General features: G+C 35.9%; 1 protein-coding gene across 5 annotated transcripts in view; it reads right to left on the reverse strand.

The window, feature by feature from the left end:
* MID1 (midline 1) overlaps positions 1–21956 on the reverse strand; it is a 453084-nt gene that overhangs the window by 189897 nt on the left and 241231 nt on the right. The window contains exon 1 of one of the 5 annotated variants that reach the window (XM_056808080.1): positions 4251–4954. The exons of 3 other annotated variants lie outside the window; for them this stretch is intronic. The gene's annotated coding sequence lies outside the window, so the exon portion shown is untranslated. Of the gene's footprint in view, positions 1–4250; positions 4955–21956 lie in introns of those variants that run through there. One more of the 5 variants, XM_007500936.3, reaches the window with a different exon arrangement.

Genomic DNA, 21956 nt, shown 5'->3' on the forward strand with positions numbered 1-21956 from the left:
CCAGAAGGAACTTAATTGCATAATAGCTTTACTTCAAGGTTAAAGATGTGATAATTAATTGTTCTAAACAAACCAAATCAACCTAAGTCTGTCTTTTAAGCATTCAAGAGAAGTCCGGAGTCCAGCATTTGAGCATAGAAACTTCAAGCCTGACCTCTATAGGTAGATACATGAAATACACGTCTGCCAGTCATCAAGGTCTGGGGTTTGGTTTTCAGTCTTTTCAAATTCCAGAAACTTAAAGATAAAGGATTTTTTTAAAATCCCATTTATTTTTTTCTTTAAAAAGTCAATCAAATTTAGCTTCAAAAATGTTAAATAAAATTTAAATTTCTCAATTCATTTTGAAAAAAAATACTACTGTATTTTAAAAATGAAATAAAATGGAACCATTTTAGCTACCTGTTCTTTGACAGCTACAGACAATGTAAAATCACTTGGATTGTGTTCTTTAAGACATGTGCATCTAAAGTGCCCTGATTGGTGCCACCTTTCTCTAATCATAACCAACTATTCTAACAAACTACCCTTTGTCCATTAACTGAGTCCCCTCTGTTCTCACAAACCTACAGCACAGGTTGCCATAGTTACCCTGCATGTCTATTTACCACACAAGTGATCAAAGCAAGCAGACAACACACATATACACATATTTCCCAAACTTGTTAGACTGTCTACTTAGAAATACCCAGCTACTTATTAACTTTATTTGCAGCTTATGGGCTCCATAGTCTAAAAAACATAACAAAGTGCACAAAGTAAGATAAAATCCACAAAGGCCATCTCAAAAAATAGTTTAAAGAAGGGGAAAATGACAAAATAATAGTTTAAAGAAGGAAAACATGACAAAATAAGGATCTCTCAGCTTATGGGGGGGGGGGAAGGGAGACTTGTGGCTGTAATGTATCCAGAAAGAGTGAGGGTAAGGAAGAAATTAAGAAGTTAAAAGTATGCTAAAGAAGTTGGAATATACAAACCATGTGCAGGAACTTTAACATCTGCATGTAAAGAGTCTGTTTTTCAAATGCATATCTAAAATTCCAGTTACTTAGTTTTCTTTGTATAAAAATGGCATAAAAGTTGTATGATCTCATATCTCTAACAAATGAGCACAGAAATAGCCCATTGAGTTTTAAGACTTTACCTTCAACTCAAGTCCTATCAAATAATTCCATCTCCAATTGCACTTCTTTAAACCATGAGATTTGCTTATAGGCACTTATTTCAGATAGGACTAGATCTCCTTTAATCCCTACAACAGCTTTTGGGAGGCTTGGCTTGGGAAGGCAGCTTAGCCCTGGTGGCTCCCAGCAGCCCTGGACATTCCTGGTTTTGCCACAAACTCCCTGTATATCTTTGTACTTAACCTCACTGTTCCAGTCTCACCATTTGTCCAGTGGGATCATATTTGCCACCTACCTCTCTTATGGATGTGCTAGTGAATAAATAGATCATGTTTGTAAAGCACTTTCTAATCCTCAGAGGAAAGATTAATACAAAGACTTTCATTATTAAACCAGATGCCCTTGGGCATGTTAATACCAACCCAAAGAATGCAAAACAGGCTAATCACACTGAGCCACAGCTTCCTTAATAATAGCAGGATCTCCTACCCTGGGAGAATTTAGGTGGTGTTCAAATTTTGAATCCCACCCCTTTTTGTCTCTTCAGATTTTTTAAGGTAATTCAATACAGTCTATTTGCTGAGATGAAGTTGAAAGTCTCAAGTCTTTAAAAAAGAATTTTCTCTTCCAAACTTAAGCCCACCAACTCTGACCAGTTCTATCTGAAAACATTTTTGGCTAGAGAAGGGCACATTTGTTCCCATCTTTGGGGACAAAGGATATTTCACTGTTTGGGGAACATCCCTGGAGTTACAAGGCTGCCAAATGCCAAACCTGTTGTTTTTGGCCAAGGTTTCTGAACAGGTGGTTGTAACTCAAGTATTTGCCTGGGAATTGGGCATTTTATTCTCAGAGAAGTTTTAATCAAGTTTTCTATTTCTAATCAGAATAGAAATATGTCTGACCTTCGTTGGAAATCACTTCTTGATAAAGAACCTCAGGTTTAACACTTTTTTCTTTGGGCAAATCCCAGCATAGCCTATAGAAACTTTAAGGAATGGTGCCTCCTACTCATTTCAAGTCTGCCATCCTGGCAGAGCCCAACACCATTTGAATCTTATCATTTTGACAGGCAGCTTTCTATTTCTGCTGGCAATTTCTACTTTGCTATTGAGGATAGGCTATTGCAGCAGTCTATTCTGAGCCCACACACTATTGTTCAGCATTTGTTCAGCCTCTGGGACAGATCATTCATCAGCATGATATTGAATTTCATTGCTGAGCTGATGACACACAGACCTGTTTGATAGTTAACCCTGCAAATCCAGCTATCGCTGAGGGCCTACGATGACAAATTGACTGGTGGACACAATAGGACATGCCTTGTCCTCATGATCATTTTCCTTTGGAGAAATTAAAATGAAAAAACAAACAAACATAGGATTAATCCATGCCAATAGCTCTATCACCTCAGTTTCCAAGTACCTGGATTCTGCTCCAGCCTATCCTCTGAATGTTGTGTACAGAAGATTTCCAAGGCTCAGGAGTCAAGTGTTTCCTGCCAATTCTCATCCCGACCCTGCCCATTTTACTCCTTTTTTCCACCTACCAAACCTACCTTATGACTTAACTCTGAAAAAATCAGGAAGACCTGACTTCATAGCCTCTTCCAATTGGGTAGAGAAGTAAAGGGACCTGCTGAGCATACCTACTCGAAAAACTTCCCCAACCTTTGGATGGGTGGCTTGTCACTTGGATTCAAACACAGAGCTCACTAGTCTCCCAGGAAAACTAGACAAGGGATAGTATTGTGAAGAGTGACAAGATCATACCACAAGAAGGGGACAGGTGGCAGCCACAAGGCATCAAATAACTTTTTGGGTTTTTTTTGCTAAGAACTTTTTTTTAACTTTTTTTCCTCAACATCCCTTTATGTTGGGCTTTCTTTCCATATTACCTTCTGACTGTACTACATAAAAATAAAGTTATTTTAATTTCAAGACAATGAATCTCCACCCAGAAATATCGCAAAACCACCCACTCAGAACACATGTCACTTTCTAGACTCAAATGTGTTTTCCTCTACACAGCCCAAACTTGTCCAGAACCTATTTATTCTGTAGTACACTTTTTGATGTGGTAAAAAGCAAATGGCCTAACAATAACTACCAATATAATAATTCAGAGATCTGCCTTCCTTGACTAACTCCTTAAGGTTTTTTTAAAAATGAAGGAAGTTTAAGCAACTATCATCCAGCAAAATAAACAAAAAAATGCCTTGCACTTAAGCAACTTGTTTCAGCAAACCAAACCAAAATATCTTCAATCAAGGTAAAAGAAAAGGTGAAGAGTTCTGGTTTCACTGCAGGTGCAAACTTTTCCCACCCAACTCTACTCAAGCTGCCAAAACAAAATGTTCAAAATTCTATGTCTCGTGCAAAGAGCTCCTGATGTCTTTGCTCTTCCTTAAACAAAGCATTTCTATCAAGATCTCAAAACTGATTTTTAAAACTTTTCCATAACTTGAAAATTTAAATTACAAACCTTGGGGGCTTTGTACTTCACAGACTGCTTTAAATAGCAAAGCTGTACCACCGAGTTGATAAAGTATTTTGTCAGTGCCCCACAGCAATGGGAAGAGGCTGCTCCTTGAGGAGATCAGAACTCCAAGGTTTTTTTTTTTTAATTTCTTTTAAGATTTCCGTGTATTTTTCAGTAATGCTCCATAAGTCAGAAGGCTAAACATAATTTATAAACTGCACTAAAAACAAGGTTAACAAGTATTCACTTATGATTTCCATAATGGTCAGCTTTATTCTAAACGTGAAACATCAGATGCAGTCAAGAAACCTGAGACATCCCCCACACAATGCACACGTACTGCAGCAAACTGGAATTGATTTACATGTTTTACAGCTAGCTTCTATGTCTTCACTAAGTGTACTAAGCAACCATCAAGGCAAAGCTGGAGCCCTGGGAAAAGGCGGGTCAGAAAGAATCTTCTCGAGTCCTTACCCTCCGGTTTTTAAAAAGCAAAACCACTCCTTTTCCCACGGGAGAACGCGAAATTCCAGAAATAAAGGTGACACTTCTACCGAGCTTCCCGAAGGAAACTGCCCCGGTGCTCTAAAGAAACTCTTTCCCCTTTCGGCGCTCAGAGCATTCATTCCCCAACGTGTACCTTACCTGCCTCATGTTTGGAATCCCATCATCCATCCAGCACGGAACAGTCAGCATTGAAACTCAGTGAAAATCAGAGTCGTAAAATAGCAGCAAAATCCATCAAAGGTTTCTGAAGCGAACAACAAGCAAGTTTTCTCCTTTCTTTCTTTAAATCTTTTTTGCTACCGGAACTCTCCGTAAGACAATGTCAAGTTTCTCAACCTTTTCTCCTAGCCTATTAAAAGTCAGGCATAGGGAGGCAACCGACCGCCTGGCTCTTATTTCAAATCATGGCTCGGATATGTAGTAGTTGGCTGAATTAGGCCATGAAATAGCTTCACCAATCAGAAGGAAGGGGAGGGAAGTATAACACATAAAGGCTGCCTACATGAGGATTAGGAAAGCTTTCAAGGATTTAAAAGACTGAAAGCAGCTGGAAACTGTGTCTAAGGCTACAAAGAAGGAAGTCAATTTGTGCTATAAGAGATGATTTCCACTCTTATCTAACTACTCAGGATCTGCTCAAAGTTTAAATGGATTTGCAGAACGAAATCTTTGATTTTTAAATGGTCACTTATAAAAAAAGACAAGTATTCTAGAGGGTGTGAAATTATTTTTTAGGGTCAAGATTTCATCACTCAGGACATTATTTTTAAAAGAAGACCTTGTTTTGAATCAACTTCTCTTCCATAGCCAGAAGGTGGAAACCAGGTTGTTACCCAGAATACTTTAAAATAAAAAAAGCACTAGAAGAGGGAAGAAAGTAATCTACCTGAATGAAATCCAAAGGAAAATGCAAAAAACGTCTGTTGAAATGCAGCAAAACTAGAACTAAGAAATTTGTTTCACTCCCAAATGAATTAATCTAGGGAGGTATCTGTATCTACATATATTTGGCCTTGTTAGGCATTCTAAAGTAAAATGCTGTTTTACCTCAACTCCATCTGCCCAATAAATGTTTTGAACTTTATTTCTAGTATACTCATAATGAATCCTGTGGACTTGTTCTACACTTGAGCCTTTAGCAGTGAGAAGAATCCCCTCTTTTTTCTGCCTTAGATCCTTTGGGACCTCTTCTGAGAATGAATGTTTTTAAATGTACAAAATAAAATATAACAGATTGCAAAGGAAAACAAATATATTGAAATACTATTATGAAACTATTTTAGACCCCCAGGTTAAGAGCTCTTGGCCCTACAGTGAGGAAGAATTAAGCAAGGATAATCCCCCAGTCACATACTAATCTATTTAACAATTAGTATAGAGTTTTAGTTTTCTCCAACCTGTAGCTAATACTAAGCTAATTGAAACTGATGTTTTGATTTCAGAAAGCAAAAAACCTGGGTATGACAGGAGTGGAATTCTTTTTAAAGAGCCCCAGTTTTTGTTTTTGTTTTTGTTTTTAAACTGATTTCTGTAACAACAACAGCAGCAGTTAATAGTAAAGTAATCCCTGTTCGGAATAATTATTTTAAAACTGTAAATTTTCTCTGGTTGCTGACATTCATCCAGCAAGAAAAATCACTATCTCATATGCCATTTTTTTTTTTTTTTAAAAATATATTTTATTTGGTCATTTCCAAGCATTATTCGTTAAAGACATAGATCATTTTCTTTTCCTCCCCCCCCAACCCCCCATAGCCGACGCGTAAGTCCACTGGGCATTAGATGTTTTCTTGATTTGAACCCATTGCTTTGTTGATAGTATTTGCATTAGAGTGTTCATTTAGAGTCTATCCTCTGTCATGTCCCCTCAATCTTTGTATTCAGGCAGTTGCTTTTTCTCGGTGTTTCCACTCCCATAGTTTATCCTTTGCTTATGAATGGTGTTTTTTTTTTTCTCCTGGATCCCTGCAAGTTGTTCAGGGACATTACACCACCACTAATGGAGAAGTCCATTACGTTCGATGATACCACAGTGTGTTTGTCTCTGTGTACAATGTTCTCCTGGTTCTGCTCCTCTCGCTCTGCATCACTTCCTGGAGGTTGTTCCAGTCTCCATGGAACTTCTCCACTTTATTATTCCTTTTAGCACAATAGTACTCCATCACCAACATATACCACAGTTTGTTCAGCCATTCCCCAATTGATGGGCATCCCCTCATTTTCCAGTTTTGGGCCACCACAAAGAGCGCAGCTATGAATATTTTTGTACAAGTCTTTGTGTCCATTATCTCTTTGGGGTACAGACCCAGCAGTGCTATGGCTGGGTCAAAGGGTAGATATTCTTTTGTCGCCCTTTGGGCATAGTTCCAAATTGCCCTCCAGAATGGTTGGATCAGTTCACAGCTCCACCAGCAATGAATTAATGTCCCTACTTTGCCACATCCCCTCCAGCATTCATTACTTTCCTTTGCTGTTATGTTAGCCAATCTGCTAGGTGTGAGGTGATACCTCAGAGTTGTTTTGATTTGCATCTCTCTGATTATAAGAGATGTAGAACACTTCTTCATGTGCTTGTTAATAGTTTTGATTTCTTTATCTGAGAACTGCCTATCCATTTCCCTTGCCCATTTATCAATTGGAGAATGGCTTGATTTTGTGTACAATTGATTTAGCTCTTTATAAATATGAGTAATTAAACCTTTGTCAGAGGTTTCTATGAAGATTTTTTCCCAATTTGTTGTTTCCCTTCTGATTTTAGTTATATTGGTTTTGTTTGTACAAAAGCTTTTTAGTTTGATGTAGTCAAAATTATTTATTTTACATTTTGTGATTCTTTCTATATCTTGCTTGGTTTTAAAGCCTTTCCCCTCCCAAAGGTCTGACATGTATACTATTCTGTGTTTACCCAATTTACTTATGGTTTCCTTCTTTATGTTTAAGTCACTCACCCATTTTGAATTTATCTTGGTGTAGGGTGTGAGGTGTTGATCTATTCCTAGTCTCTCCCACACTGTCTTCCAATTTTCCCAGCAGTTTTTATGAAATAGTGGATTTTTGTCCCAAAAGCTGGGATCTTTGGGTTTATCGTATACTGTCTTGCTGAGGTCGCTTTCCCCCAGTCTATTCCACTGATCTTCCTTTCTATTTCTTAGCCAGTACCAAATTGTTTTGATGACTGCTGCTTTGTAATATAGTTTTAGGTCAGGGACTGCAAGGCCCCCATCATATGTGTTTTTTTTCATTATTTCCCTGGATATCCTTGATCTTTTGTTCTTCCAAATGAACTTTGTTATGGTTTTTTCTAAATCAGTGAAGAAGTATTTTGGTAGTTCAATGGGTATGGCACTAAATAGATAAATAAGTTTGGGTAGGATGGTCATTTTTATTATATTGGCTCGTCCTATCCATGAGCAGTTAATGTTTTTCCATTTGTTCAAGTCTAGTTTTAGTTGTGTGGCGAGTGTTTTGTAGTTGTGTTCATATAGTTCCTGTGTTTGTCTTGGGAGGTAGATTCCTAGGTATTTTATTTTGTCTAAGGTGATTTTGAATGGGATTTCTCTTTCTAGTTCTTGCTGCTGAGCTGTGTTGGAGATATATAGAAAAGCTGATGATTTATGTGGGTTTATTTTGTATCCTGCAACTTTGCTAAAGTTGTTGATTATTTCAATTAGTTTTTTGGTTGAATCTCTAGGATTCTTTAAGTAGACCATCATGTCATCCGCAAAGAGTGATAACTTGGTCTCCTCCTTGCCTATTTTGATGCCTTCAATTCCTTTATCTTCTCTAATTGCTACTGCTAGTGTTTCTAGTACAATGTCAAATAGTAGAGGTGATAATGGGCATCCTTGTTTCACTCCTGATCTTATTGGGAATGCATCTAGTTTATCCCCATTGCAGATGATATTAGCTGTTGGTTTTAGATATATACTGTTTATTATTTTTAGGAATGACCCTTCTATTCCTATGCTTTCTAGTGTTTTTAATAGGAATGGGTGTTGTATTTTATCAAAGGCTTTTTCTGCATCTATTGAAATAATCATGTGATTCTTGCTAGTTTGCTTGTTGATGTGGTCAATTATGTGGATGGTTTTCCTAATGTTGAACCAGCCCTGCATCCCTGGTATGAATCCTACTTGATCATGGTGAATGATCCTTCTGATCACTTGCTGGAGTCTTTTTGCTAGTATCCTATTTAAGATTTTTGCATCTATATTCATTAGGGAGATTGGCCTATAGTTTTCTTTCTCTGTTTTTGACCTGCCTGGTTTTGGAATCAGTACCATGTTTGTGTCGTAAAAGGAGTTTGGTAGAACTCCCTCTTTGCTTATTATGTCAAATAGTTTGTATAGTATTGGGATTAACTGTTCTCTGAATGTTTGATAGAATTCACAGGTGAATCCATCAGGCCCTGGGGACTTTTTCTTAGGAAGTTCTTTGATGGCTTGTTGGATTTCAATTTCTGATATGGGATTATTTAGGAATTCTATTTCCTCTTCTGTTAGTCTAGGCAGTTTGTATTTTTGTATATATTCATCCATTTCTCCTAAATTGGTGTATTTATTGCCATATAATTGGGCAAAGTAATTTCTAATGATTGCCTTAATTTCCTCCTCATTGGAGGTGCTGTCCCCCTTTTCATCTTTAATGCTGTGAATTTGCTTTTCTTCCTTCCTTTTTTTAACTATATTGACCAGTACCTTGTCTATTTTGTTTGTTTTTTCAAAGTACCAGCTTCTTGTCTCATTTATTAAATCAATAGTTCTATCACTTTCGATTTTATTAATTTCTCCCTTAATTTTTAGGATTTCTAATTTGGTTTTCTGCTGGGGGTTTTTAATTTGATCGCTTTCCAGTTTTTTCATTTGCATTTCCAATTGATTGATCTCTGCTCTCCCTTGTTTGTTAATATAAGCATTCAGGGATATGAATTTACCTCTGATTACCGCTTTGGCTGCATCCCAAAAGGTTTGGAAGGATGTTTCGCCATTGTCATTTTCCTCGATGAAATTATTAATTGTTTCTATGATTTCTTCTTTAACTAAACGGTTTTGGAGTATCATATTGTTTAATTTCCAATTGGTTTTAGATTTGGTTTTCCATGTACCATTACTAATCATTATTTTTATTGCCTTGTGATCTGAGAAGGCTGCATTCATTATTTCTGCTTTTCTGCATTTGTGTGCTATGTTTCTGTGACCTAATGTATGGTCAATTTTTGTGAATGTGCCATGTGGTGCTGAGAAGAATGTGTATTCCTTTTTATCCCTATTTATTTTTCTCCATATGTCTATTAATTCTAATTTTTCTAAGATTTCATTCACTTCTTTTACCTCTTTCTTATTTATTTTTTGATTTGATTTATCTAAATTTGATAATGGTTGGTTTAAGTCTCCCACTAGTATGGTTTTATTGTCTATTTCTTCCTTCAATTCTCCTAGTTTCTCCATTAGAAATTTGGGTGCTATATTATTTGGTGCATACATATTGATTAATGATATTTCCTCATTGTCTATAGTCCCTTTTAACAAAATATAATTACCTTCCCTATCCCTTTTGATCAGGTCTATTTTTGCATTGGCTTTATCAGATATCATGATTACCACTCCTGCCTTCTTTCTATCAGTTGAGGCCCAGAAGGTCTTACTCCATCCTTTAATTCTGACCTTGTGGGTGTCAACCCGCCTCATGTGTGTTTCTTGAAGACAACATATGGTAGGGTTTTGGATTCTAATCCATTCTGCTATTCGTCTACGTTTTATGGGTGAGTTCATCCCATTCACGTTCAAAGTTATGATTGTCATTTGTGGACTCCCTGGCATTTTGATTGCCTTCCCTAATTCTAACCTTTTCTTCTTCGGCTCTACCTTTTAGTCCAGTGATTTACTTTGAAACAGTCCCCCTTGTCCCCTCCCTTGATGTTTCCCTTTTTAGTCCCTCCCTTTTTGTTCCCTCCCCCTCCCCCCTCTCTTACCCTCCCTTTTTGTTCTCCCTCTCCCCCTCCCCCCCTTGGTTTTCCCTTCTCCTTACCCTTGTTGGGTAAGATAGAATTCAAGATCCCAATGGATCTGGAGGTTTTTCCCTCTCAGAGCTGATTTCCCTGAGATTGAGGTTTAAGTAACCCCCCCCCCCTCTTCCTCTCCTTCTTATAGGAGTTTTCTTCCCCTCCCCTTCCCATGTGAATCTTTGTGTGAGAATGATTATTCTATTTGGTCTTTCTTTACCCCCTATTTATACATTACATTTTCCCCACATGTTAGTATACATAGGTTGATATAAATGTAGTCCTTATAGAAGAGAGTTTGAGTAAAAGAAGAAGATAACATTTTCCCCTTTCCTTAATATTTACCTTTTCAGGTATTCCTTGCTCTTTGATTTTCGGTATCAAACTTTCCACAGAGCTCTGGTCTTTTCTTTGCAAAAAGTTGGAAGTCTTCTATTTTGTTGAATGCCCATACTTTCCCTTGGAAGTATATAGTCAGTTTTGCTGGGTAGCTGATTCTTGGTTGGAGACCCAGCTCTCTTGCCTTTCTGAAGATCATGTTCCATGCCTTACGATCATTCAGAGTAGAACTTGCAAGGTCTTGGGTGACCCTGATTGGCATTCCTTTATATCTAAATTGTCTTTTTCTGGCTTCCTGTAGGATTTTTTCTTTTGTTTGATAGCTTTGGAATTTGGCAATTACATTCCTGGGAGTTGTCTTTTGGGGGTTTAGTGTAGAAGGTGTTCTGTGAGCTCTGTCAGTGGCTGTATTGCCCCCTTGTTCTAGAATCTCTGGGCAATTTTCTTTGATTATATCTTGTATCACCATGTCCAGTTTGGTGTTTATTTCTGGCTTATCTGGGAGTCCAATTATTCTTAAATTATCCCTTCTCCCCCTATTTTCCAGATCTATCACCTTGTCGGTGAGATATTTTATGTTCTCTTCTAATTTCTTGGTATTTTGGCTTTGCTTTATTGATTCTTGCTCTTTTACACGATCGTTGTCTTCCAGCTGCCTGATTCTGGCCTTTAAAGCCTGGTTTTCTTTTACAGTTTGGTCAAACTGGTTTTGTAGATGCGTGAATTTCTTTTGCATTATTTCCAACTTTTCCTCCCAGAAGGCTTCCATCTTTTTGGTCATTTCTGATTCAAATTCTTCATAGGTTTGTGGAGAGTTTCCATTTCCTTTGGAAGGTTTTGGAGCATTTTCTTTTATATTATCTTCTGTCTGCTCTGTATTTTGTATTTTGGCTCCATAGAATGTGTCCAAAGTCGCCCCTTTCTTCTTATTTTTCTTGGTATTTTGGGGCTTCTGTGGTTCTGTGGAGTTTGTCATCTCTGAAAGTGGAGGATTAGTTTTTCTTGTCTCTTTCTGGTGTTCAGAGGCAGTCCTGGGCAGATAGTTCTATGGGCTTTCCCTGGGTTAAACTGAATATGCCTCACTGGAACTGGAATGGAAGGGTCTGACCACGAGGCCACACTCTCCCCCCGGCTCGCTTTCCGGAAGTTGCCTTCAGAATCGCTGGCCGTGAGGCTGTTTCGCAGGCCTGCGGGGGGATGGGCTGCCGCTTCCCCAAGCTCCGAGAGCACAGACTTTCACTGAGACTTGGATAGCAGGATCCAGCCCGTGAGGCTGTCTTGCCCGCCCTGAGGGTTGCTGTTGTTTTGACCAGCTCTTTGCAGCGGAGGCCCCAGGCAGTAACTTTCACCCGGACCGACGGGCTCTTTGACCGACCGGCTCTTTGCAGCGGAAGCCCCAGGCAGTAACTTTCACCCGGACTGGGACTTGGGTAGAAGACCCTGAGGGTTGTTGTTCCTCAGACCCTGCTCTCTGAGCCCGGCGCGGCTGCGGCTTCCGGGAGCCTTGGACTCTGCGCTCCTACCCCTGAGGTCCGAGTGATCTCGGGTTCTGGCTTTTAAGGGGAGCCGTACCTTTTGAACCGGGTCCAGGTCCAGGAGGAGGGTTCCCAGGGTCTGTGCTGTTGATCGTTTTGAATTTCGGCGCCTTAGGAGCTTATCGTTTGAGATTGGTCAGGAAGGGTTTTCCGGAGATCTGAGCTTTAGCTTTCTCTAAGCCGCCATCTTAACCGGAAGTCTCATATGCCATTTTTGATAGACATATTTCTCTGAATTAGTTATGACTCCCCAGCATATTGAAAACCGAGTAATAGCTTCATGGTCTAACATTTGCAAGTTCTTATAGCAAAGGACACCAACTCTCTAGGCTCTAGGGCCACCCAATCTCCATCTCAAAAACCTGGCTCTCAGCATCAGCAACAACTCCATGTGGAACCTGATCCATGGAAAAATAATCTATTTTTGGCTCAAAGTAATTGATAAAATGAGTTGCTCCCCCATCCACCCAAGAGAGCTCCCAATGAGACAGCTCTCCTGGTTTAGTTCTCACTTCTTTGGTGTACTTTTCTTCCACTACTATCTAGTGCTCTCCCAATGGACATAAATCCTCATTTTTCCACAATGGTGACCAGTTCATTCCTGTAAAGTATACAACCACCTGTGGTAGAAAGACTCTTCATGTGATCAGGCAGTATGATGGTAATAATGGGCTGTATGAAGAGTTGACTAGGTGGTGCAGTGGAATCACAAAGCCCTGAGCTCAATTCCAGATCCAAACACTTGCTACCTTTATGATCCTGGATAAGTCATTTAACCCTGTTTGGTTTAGTTTCCTCATCTGTAAACTGAGATGGACAAGGAAATGGTAAATCATTCCAGTATCTTTGCCAAGAAAATTGCAAAAGGGGTCCCCAAGAGTCAGATGTGACTGAAAATAATAAGCCTCAAAAGGAGGATTTGAATCAAGACACTCTGATTCCCCAGGTCTAGGACTCAATTCACTATACCCCAGCATCTTCCTATGCATCAATGCCACATTCACTTTTTGTTTGCATGTTTTTAACTCCTTTAGCTATTCAGGTGCTTGATTTGGACTTCAGGTCTATTTCTAGTCAAAATTGCCCAGTTGGCAGCAGTCAACAAACTAGGTGATAACTCAGCTGAAAGAAGATGGAAATTAGGGCAGAAATTCCTTGATTAGCCTTTTCTCAGCACTTTACTTGATTCCCTAGAGCTAACTAAACTTGCAGTTTGATAAATTTAGGTTCCTCTATACTGTCCTGGATTTAAATGTTTGTTTTTTGTTCTATTAAACAAGCTGAGTATGTCAGCCCTTCATATAGCCTGTCCTGAGGTTTTTTTCTTCTTTAAAATCTATACCTTAGCTATTAATTTTAAATTCCAACATTTTGCATTACCATCCCATCTGGATCACATGTAGCTCATGTTTACCATGGATTAGTATATGAAACTTACACATCTTGCACTGAGATGACTCCATATTATTATTTCCCTTACTTAAAAAAACTGATTTGTTTGTTCCATTAAAATTTGCAGGGGTCCTCCTCCCTCCCTCCCTGACCTGGATATAGTAAAGAAGGCATCATTTGACAAAAACATATATGAATATATGAAACTATGTCTTATTTCCATTTATCAGTTCATTCTTTGGAGGTGGACATATACAAATCATTCTTGTGTTCTCTCTCTTGATCATATGCAATCAGTTTCCATACCTTTTATATACTTAAAATTATTAAATATGTCCAAAGAGTATTTGTTTGTATGGGTTGTATTTATTTCTATTCACCATATCAGAAATAAAAAATGTTATGAAAATAGTTTTAACCTTACAGATAAACTGAGAATGCTTCAAGGACCCCCAAGGGTTCCCAAACCACATTTCAAGAACACTGTTCTAGAACACAAGTTTTAAACATGCCAATGGAGCCCACACTACTTCTTAATGATTATGGGGTTTTCTAGGTCAATATGTACCCATGAAGATTCTTATGTACAGTTTAGTGGCTCCCATTTCTATTTAAGTGTGACACCACTGATATAGGCTGTCACATCCATTTTCTTTTTTCTACTCACATAGCCACCACCCTAGTTCATGTCCTCATTACCTCTCACCTGGTCTATGGCAATAGTCTTCTAATTGGACTTCCTGCCTCAAGTGTCTCCTCTTTCAAATCTATTTTTCACACAGCTGTCAAAGTGATTTTCCTAGAGCACTGAAATAACCATGTTACCCTCCTACTTAATGAACTACAGTGATTCTTTGGTACCTTTAGGATCAAATATAAACTCTCTCTCTGGCATTTAAAGTCCTTTACAATCTGATATCGTCATATCTTTCCAGTCTTTTAACAAATTATTCCCTTTCACATAAGCTACTAGCCTTTTTGCTGTTTCTCATCCACACCACTCCATCTTTTGTCTCTTTCCCTTTACAATAATTATCCTCCATGTTTAGAACCTTAGATTTGTAGACCCTCCAGCTTTCTTGAAGAAAATGAACTTGCTTCCTTTAAAACTCAGCTCCAGAATCACTTTCCATAGGAGTCTTTCCAGCTACTAATGCCTTTCCTTCTAGAGTTACTTTCCATTAACTCATCCTTTATGTTGTTTCTACTACTTTTATGTATGTTTTCATTGACTTATTTAAATGTAAGCTCCTTGAGGGAATGGTTTATTTTTTGCTTTTTATTTGTATCTCCAGTTGCTTATTGGTTGGTTTTTAAAAATAAAATGGGATTTATTAAGTAGATTGAAATCTAAGACCTCATTTTAATAAAATATGTTCATAAATCTTTAAATGTCTTCTAAAAATGAAAGACTGCAAAAAAAAAACAACAACTGGTGGTGGAAGGAGAGGAGCAAAAGGTTGTTTTCTAAGTTTTAGAAGCTTTTTAAAAGATCTTCTGTGGAAAAAGGTTTTATCACCTGACAAACTTTTGCACTAACTTAGAGGAGAAGAGGGGCAAGTCAAAGGAATCAAGTCCCTTATTACACATTCAAGTTTTGTGGTATTGGTATGCTCATATCACCAAGATGCCTTAAGTGAATTAGCATCCTTTCTCTAATGAGCAGTTGTGAATGGAGTGGGACTTTAGGAAGGTCCTTTTACTTTAATCTCTAAGCCCTCATTCTTGAGAATCTTGTTAATGCTCATGAACACCTTTTAGGAAACCTAATTTTATCATTGACCAAGAAACCCAACACACTCAAGCTAAATAATTCTCTGCTCATTTTGGATATGACTTCTGCCTGGTTGATCAACGGGCTGTGTGAAGTGGTAGTTTTGTCTTTATGCGGTTCTAGATCCCTACATAATTCTAGACTAACCAAGCATTCTAGAATTTGACCAAGTTCCCTGGCCTATAGTTTGCAGACTACATTCTCTTCTCTCAAAACAAAAGATAAAAAACATGTCCTTTATCCTTTTCTGGCTCTAAAGTAATTCCTCAACCTACATAATCTTTCCAGAAATTACTGATATATAGAAGAAATTTGTTTATCTTGGTCCAACAGGTCAGAACTAGGAACAACAGACAAAAGTTTAGAGGTAGATTTAAGGCTTGAGGTAAAGGAAAACAACAACAACAACAACAACAACAACAACAAAAACTTCCTAACAATTAGGGCTGTCCAAAAATGGTATGGGCTGTCTTAGGAAGCAGTGAGTTCCTCTTCATCAGAGGTCTTTAAGCAGTGGTTACTTGATATTATAAAAGAGATATATGGATTGGACCAGGGGTCTCTGAGATCCCACTGAGATTCTGTAATAAATATTTTTTCCTACTACCCAGAGTAGTGGAAAGAATTGGACAAACTATCATGAATTAATCAGTAGTTCAAAGGAAAGAATTTCACCAAAGTGGGTACTTTTTCACTGATAACGATTATAAGCCTTTTTAATAATAATTTATGACATTCCTAAATTTCTGAGACTAAAAAAATCATATTCTGGTAGCTAATTTATGGTTCTATAATCCTATTTAGCCTGAACGTGAGACAACTGATGCACAGTCTCTTTCTAGGCCCATACTTTAAACCTTTCCAGCTTGAGAAGACCTTTTAGAACCTATATTACATTGCCAAAAAATTCAGGAACCTAGTGTCACCTCTGAACCCCAATTAGGAATCATAGTATGACTTTAGTGGAGAGAGTAAATAATAAAAATCATGACAATGATAAAAATATCTCAAATGTGCATTATGTTTTACAATTTACAAAGTATTTTCACAATAAAGCACAAAAGAGATAGGACAAGTAATATGACCCCCATTTTATAGATGAGACTAAGATTGGTAGAAATGAAATGATTTGCCAAGTTGATATAGCTAATAACCTTTAGAGTTTAAACACTATTTTATAACTCAAAGTATAATGTTTATTTTACTACACTTAACTGATTAAAACTAAAGAAAGATGGATTTCAGTCTAGGAAAAAATGATATTACATCATATCAAAATTTATACATATATATATAAACTCTCATTTTATTTAAGAAAAAATGAAATAAAACAAACTTTCTCATATTACCATGATAGGCTTTGTTTAGAGACAAGTTATTCTTAAATATAGATGGGTTCTTTAATTCATTGAATCCATAAAAGAAGGCAATCTCATCTTCTGTTTTTCTCATGTCATTTGGAAATTAAAACATACTTAACAGTTTCATACTTTTCATTTGGAATAAAATTTTTTAAATAGATTAGAAATAAAGAGAAATAATTACTGACAATCACATAATGATTTGTTTCCAGGTGAAACGTTTTTAATGGTCTCTACATTTTTTTGGTGATCAATTTAATGATGATCAATCATATTCATCTATTTTACTAACTACCATATATTTAACAACTTTTTATTTATTCATATTAGCTCTGTATTTGCCATCTATATAATTGTTTTTACTATAAGAGTGTCATAGTCTTGAGATTAGGAACTATTTTATCTCTGCATTTGTATTGCTAGTGACTAACATAGTTCCTAGAACATATTAGGCACTTATTAAATGTTTGTTCATTGTTTGATAAATGAACAAAAGTTGTGCCCAAATGAGAATCAGGAGACCTAGTTTCTAGTCCAATTTCTTCCACCAACTGTATGATCTTGAATAAGTAAAGTTTTTCCCCTTTGAGTCTTGGTTTCTTTTTTTATAAAGTGACTCAGCAGAAGAACTCCAAAGTCTTTTCTAGTGTAACATTAGCTATATACTCCATTATCCATTGAATAATTATTGTTTCTAGGAGCCATATTCTAACTTGAATATTCAAGTTGGCCCAAAATCTTAGTGCTGTTTAAGATTAATAAAGTTTAAGACTTTGGGGACATCTTCTTTAATTACTAAAAAAAAATAAGTGAATGATCACCCAAATGATCTGTTGCTCTTGGCAATTATCAATAGTTGTAAACTGAAACTTCTGTCTTATTGTGTCCTTTCAAATAATAGGTTTAAGTACTGTCTCTGACATTTATCTACTGTGTATCCAAGGGCAAGTTAGTAAACCTCATGTAACTTTCAAAGATGTATTTCCTAAATTATAGTTAGGCTGTTATGTGTAATGCTGGAGGTAATTCCCATACTAATGAGATCAAAGATCACAGATGCATGTGCAAAACTTCGATTAACTCACAGTCTCAATCTCAGATAATCCCTTTAGGCTTTCATTCATGATCAGATACTGGATGTAAAATTTTCAATAATGAAATTGATAGGAGAACATGAAATATTAAAATATAGGGAGGAAAGATGCTACCAAATTCCTTCAGCTACTGAAATATTTTCTTAATATCCTAACTAGGGGAGAGGCAATTTAGGAAAAAAAAAACCCTATAAACCAATATCAATATAAAAAAATTTTAAATACATTTAAAAAAGTATAGCAACCTATTTAAAAAGTCTATATATTATCACCAGACAGTATTTGTAACTTTTACTTTATAAAGTTAACTTATAACCTTATAACCAATATTATAATTGGTTCAATATCAGAAATCCTATAACTCTGATAGACCTGATTATTTATAATAAAAACAATCAAAATCACATAACTATTTCAATGAATTCAGAAAAAGCTTTTGAAAATAAAATAGGCTTTTCATAAATCACTTAAATGCATAGGAATAAATAGACCTTTTCTAAACATAGTAAATAATATCTATCTAAAATCAACAGCCTGTATTATATGAAATGGCAATAAAGTAGAAGTTTTTCCAGCAAGATTGGGATAAAGCAAGGGTATCCAATAACATGACTGATTTAATAATAATGCTAAAAATGCTATTAAGACAAGAAAAAGAAATAGAAAGAGTAAGCATAGGCAAAGAGAATATGAAATATTTTAGCAAAAGATACAATTTATATGGAAGACCCTAGAGATTCAACAAATTAATTGAACAACTAGTAATTTCTGCAAACTAGCAAAGCATAGACTCACGTAAATCAAGTCTTCCTATATATAGCCATCAGTACCCAGAAAGAAAAGATAGAAAGAGAAAATTCATTCAAAATAATTAAATAAAACAATATATAGAATATTTAGGAGCCATATGAACTATAGGTATACAACTGCAAAACACATTTTATAGAAAAACAAGAAAAACAGATCTAAATAAGTAGATAGATAGTAATAGGAGATAGAGTAATTGGTCATTGGGATGTGCCAAAATAATTTTTTTAAAAAACTGATGATAGCACCAAAGTTAATTTATTCAATGCCATGCCAAACTACCAAGGGATAATTTTGCAGAGGAGAAAATGTAACATACAAAATTACTCAGAAAAACAAGCTAAGATTCTCAAGGGAAATCAGAAAAATGCTGAGAAAAAAGGGGTCTAGGAAGTACCAGATCTCAAACTGTACTACTAAGCAGTAATCATCAAATCTAACTAATCTAATTATAAATAAATATTATATATAATATGCATATATATAAAGTGGTCCATCAATGGAACACACTAGGTATAAAAATTATGAATATTTGATATGATCACAGCTATTGAAATATTGTTCTAAGTTATGTTCTAAGGTACTTATTTATGCCTAGTTATATCTAGGCAATTGTGGGAATAATTTATGTCTATGCTAATGGTCTTGTCCAGTGTAGTTGATTAGTTGAGTTATTAGGAGTATTAGAGGTCTATATTTGTGGTGTCCAATTTAAGAAATACAGCAAGATCCTTAAATATATAATTCTAGCCATTTAGCCATGTCTTTCTAGTTATTTGGTAGAAGATATATATTTGTAGCCTACGGTAATTTGTTGTATAATTTCTATTTTTTCTTGTATAATCTGCATTGATCAGTAAGTCTAAATTCATTAGGAATAAAACATCTGTCAGTTCTGGTGGTGATTATCTGTTCCAGAATTTTCATTTTAAACACCTCAATTTCTCAGAATAAACTGCTAGTATTCATTTTTTTGGACACTTTGTTGGACACTTCTTTGTCAACATATCATTGGTTGAGTTCATATGGATGTCACCAATGAAGGATCATTTTATTCGATTCTTGTATCTGAGCCATTTCACATGCTTTTATGAAGTTATGCTACTTTTAGTTATATCTGACAAATCCAATATAGTATACCTATTGCCATCCTTTACTATTATTCAGTGAAGTAGTCTGCTTGTTCAAAAAGTATATCTGTAAGTTTTTAACCAGTTTTTCATATTCTTTGAAAAAATGTAACAATTCTTTTTCTAAGTGTTGATGAGGAAGTATTCATTTTTATATAGTTATCTTATTGTGGTAGACCCTAATAATAATTAGTTTCTTTAGAATTTTATGGGTTTTGCAACAAAATTTGTTATAGTTATATGTTATAGGTGTTATAGTTAATGATATGGCTCTGGAAGTATAAGATTTGTATTGCATAGATATTAATTTATTCCATCTGAGCTTTGATTTTAAGCTTGTAGTTAGCCTCTTGACATAAATATCCATAGTTTTCTCCTTGATACTTTTATGCCCACTGAGTCTTGGTTGGTGGAAATCAAGATATTTTAAAGTATTATCTTAGTTTGTAAGTTCATTTTGACCTTTGGATTTGAGCTTAAAATCTGTGAACTTTCCTTGACATACTTTAAAAACTGTATAGTTATATTCCTCATCATTTAATATTATTATCTGCAGGGGGCAGCTGGGTAGCTCAGTGGATTGAGAACCAGTCCTAGAGATGGGAGGACCTAGGTTCAAATCTGGCCTCAGACACTTCCTAGCTGTGTGACCCTGGGCAAGTCACTTGACCCTCATTGCCTAGCCCTTCCCATTCTTCTGCCTTGGAACCAGTGCACAGTATTGACTCCAAGATGGAAGGTGAGGGTTTAAAAAAATCATTATCTGCATTAGGTACATATAACATTATATAATATTATCATATTGTCACAGAAATATATAAACAGAAGAGATACTCGGGAATTTAAAAGTTTGTCATTTATAAGTACAATCAATGTGAAGGAGTGGTATAATTTGAATATCTTTCAAAAGTACTAGTAATGGGGATGAAGGGAGAACACAGTCAGGAGGAGGTAGGATGGGGCAGTGGAAGTGGTGATAAGGAAGCCAGAATCAAGACAGGAATAGGAGGATCCAATAAACTAATTGTTTATCTAAACATTTCAAACCACAAAGTCTGATTCATCATTTACTTATCTAACAAATATAGGTATTAATTGCTTTAAGCATTTTTCACTCAAGATTTCAGATGACTTCAAAATGGCTCTAAATCATTTGACATACCCAGCCATAGTTGCTATGTTAATATCATCATATCCTTAGATTTAACTGTATTTGCATTGCCTCTAACCCACTCTTTTCCCCAGCAAGAAGTTTGTGACCAAACAACAGGTAATTGTATTATAAACTATTCTTAATACATCATGGTAACTTATCATAGTTAATGTCTACTTCATTAATCAGAAAGTTCTTCCTACAGTAAAAGGGTCTGAGTTTTGTATTTCTTCATAGATCCCACTTTTTCAACTTATTAACTGCTTACTGACTTTCATAGCTATCACCTGGATTCTCTTTTCCAATCCTTGGATATTAACAAAATGACCATTTACTTAATATTTTTAGAATACCCATCATGTTTTTAAATGAGAAGCTAAATCTTTAAATTGGCCTTTGAAGGATACACACACACACACACACACACACACACACACACACGTGCGCACAGAAGAAATGCTTTGACTTGAAGTGAGACATTTTTAATGAAGTAAATAAAAATTTTAATCAAAAGATGCTTTGAACAGGATCATAACTCAGTGTTTTCAGTGAAAAATGGCTAATGGTTTCTTTTTGTTACTTAGGTCAACCTCTCTCCTTTCAATAATATCTAAACTCCAATTTCAGTTGGGAATGAAGGTTAATAATATTTTAAAACATGAAATGCTAGTTGCAGAAATAGAAGAGATCAGGATAATTTCTTTCCCCACCTAAGGAAGAAGTCTATCTTCATTCTTGGTAACTGACTAATAAGTAGTTATGAAGTTTTCCTGTCCTAAGATATATAGTTTGAGCAAAAATTTATGAAAATGTACATCTATGTAAATTAACTGCAAATAAGCCTTCCAACATAATTTCTCCAGTGCAATAAAAATATATTAAATTTTTATGAGGAAAAAATACCTCAAAATTTAAAGTCACTCTCTTCCATAATATCTATAGATATTTGGCTCTAAGAATATCCACAGAAACATCATACAAAATGTTATTTGATTCTGTTTTAGACTCCTTAAAGTGAAAAAAAGAATTTTATCTGTCCCTATTTATTTACAAATATAAATTAAAATTACTTTGCTATGTATAGTTTAAGTTATGAGCAACAGCTTTACATGATAGAGTTCAAAGCTAAGAAGATCTGATTGGAAACCTTACCTCGGATGCAGATACAAATATACATACATAAATATACATATATCTGTGGAACTAAGGAGAAGTTACTTAAACTCTTGGAACTGTAAGTAATTTTCTAAAAGGTGCC

Source organism: Monodelphis domestica, chromosome 8 (genome assembly GCF_027887165.1).
Source record: "Monodelphis domestica isolate mMonDom1 chromosome 8, mMonDom1.pri, whole genome shotgun sequence".
Taxonomy (NCBI): Eukaryota; Metazoa; Chordata; class Mammalia; order Didelphimorphia; family Didelphidae; genus Monodelphis; species Monodelphis domestica.